Source organism: Desmodus rotundus, chromosome 9 (genome assembly GCF_022682495.2).
Source record: "Desmodus rotundus isolate HL8 chromosome 9, HLdesRot8A.1, whole genome shotgun sequence".
NCBI lineage: Eukaryota > Metazoa > Chordata > Mammalia > Chiroptera > Phyllostomidae > Desmodus > Desmodus rotundus.
The window spans coordinates 69,494,106-69,496,695 of NC_071395.1; positions in this window are offsets into that span (position 1 = coordinate 69,494,106).

Here is a 2,590-nt window from a genome sequence, read left to right on the forward strand (position 1 = left end):
CTCTTATTTTACATCTGTAGTAATACCTTAAGACTATAAAGTGGTTGCTTATTATAAGGAGGCCAGTTCTGATTAACAGAAACCTGACAGTCATTTGTATTTCTTTCTAACCTTCCCCTAACACCAGGGGATAGTAGAATCTTAGAAAGCTCCTGTTTTCCATGACATGAGCCTAATTCTCCAGGTCTATGTGAAGGATGCGTATAGCTGTATTTGCACATAGGGGATTCAGACTGAAATAGATCATTAACTCCTCTTGCTTAATAACTGTTATCAAGAGTACAAATCCCAAGTATTATTATTAGCATATGAGGTTCTCATCATTAATCAGCATGTGCTATTAACACATGCATTGGGTTATGAGTATGACATGAAAGAGTGAGATGTGACCTCCCTATGCAAGTTATAGGGTGGCTATGAAGTTTGGATACAAAGAGAATATTATTCTATATATTATAATATAATATCAATAAGCTATTAGCCTATGTTTCCAGACTTTTTGGCCTCCTCTATAATCATTAAAATATGAACCTCAAAATAGATTATATATATTCAACACACATAATGAGGAATATGAGTTTGGTGCAAAAACCAGATACGGTAGCATTCTCAATTGTTCAGAGTTTTCCTAAAGGAATGATTTTTCAGCTGGATTCAGTTAAGATCCACAGCCAAAAATATGACCTTCTTGGATTCATAAAGGAAAAGCTAAAGCAAGAGTGTGCAACCTGTGGCTCATGGGCCTCATGCACCCCAGGATGGCTATGAAAGCGGCCCAACACAAAATTGTAAATTTATTTAAACATTATGAGATTTTTTTGTGTGAATATGTGTTGCAATGTATTTAATGTGTGGCCACAATGACTCTTCAACTTCTAGTGTGGCCCAGAAATGCCAAAAGGTTGGACACCCCTGAAAGGTAACTATCCATCTGAATAGGGAGCAAGGTTACATTGGTTTAAATGGCACTGTGAAACAATAACTTAAATTGGACTGTAGGAGCAGTTTAACAGGTATTTAGGTTTCACAGTGTCACTGGCCTGAGGAAGGGTGTGGAATTGCCCTTCTCACTGCATTGACTCCTCTTTCATTTTGTTCCCACATCACCTGTAAATGCTTATGTGTCTCATAACATGGCAATAATGACCGAAAATGAAAATCTATCCAGGGCATGTCAAAAGTCTCATACAATTCTCACCAAATCCTATTGACAGCATTATGAAAATGATTTCTCTTCCAGAGAACCATTTCCCACATTTTCCAGATGCCCAATAAAGAAAATGGACATGTAATAAATAAAATGATGTACCTGTGGTAACAAAGCAGGTTAAGAGTGGGCTAGGGACGCCCATCTCAGAAGAATGTCTCCTTTAAGACCCCTTCTGATGGCTTTAAATTACTCCAGGTGACCAGGATCTAGATTACTATGTCATTTATGAAGATTCTCTTCTATTCTTTGGATTTCAGTTGCATTATTAGTAAGATGAGAGATATGAATTACATGGTCTCACAGTAACATTATCATGTGACCATCACAACCAGTATCTCCAGATATCTGCTTAAGGCAACATATTACCATTTAATCGATTGAAATACAAGTACAATAACACAGGGATGATTGCAAAACAGGGTATGTTAAGCAAAGTCGGCATCAGTTCCAGACAATGTTGACATAGAGAGATGCAAGTCCACAGAAACAATAAAGCAAATTTTCTTTTAATCAAAAATTAGAATAGAAAACAATTTTCAGATAGTTTGTAAGCAAAATGTGAAGTATATACGATGGGTAGCTGATGGGAAGAAAAGTCATAGTTGCTGCATTTTTAGAGAGAGAAAATCCATGTTTTCTAATATTTTCCTATGCCGAGTTTCAGAGAAGAAACATGATTTCACAAGCAACTTTCACTAAAAACAAAACAAAACAAGCAAACAACAATAACAAAAAAAAAAAAAAACAAGAGAAGCAGGATATCTCAGCTCGTAGAGACAATCCCATCTTGGAGCAAGTCTGAACTGGGAGTGGTATTTTGTGACAATGAATCAGAGGCAACCGACTAGGGAAAACAAAAGCAACTCTCTTCATGGAGCAAATTTTAAAATTCAATTTCCAAACATTCTTTAAAAAGCACAATAAATTGCAAAAACAAAAACAAACTATGCATTCTCGGGAAGAGCAAACAATCTTTTCATGACTCTGTTAAAAATCAGAAACTTCCTTCCCGAGTATAATGCCTACAATTGTCGGGCAGCTGACATAGTTGACTCAGTGAAACAGAAGAGCAGCAGGCAACAAAGTCCAGGGATTGCAGAACAGAGCTGCCTTTGAAAAATCACCTTACATTATTCCAAAGGCAGATCACTTTCAGATTGCCAACGACTCAAATTATTTATAGGAGATTGATTCATATACTTAACCCAATGTGAGAGGAAATATTTCTAATTATATCCAAACATCTTTAATATGAAGGGAATTAATGCTTGGAGACCTTCATTGCCAAAAACATGTTTTGCCAAATATGTTTTAAGAAAGAGGAGGAGGCTACGTGTTTTCCATATTTGACCCTATAAAAGTACCCTTGGAATGAGTATG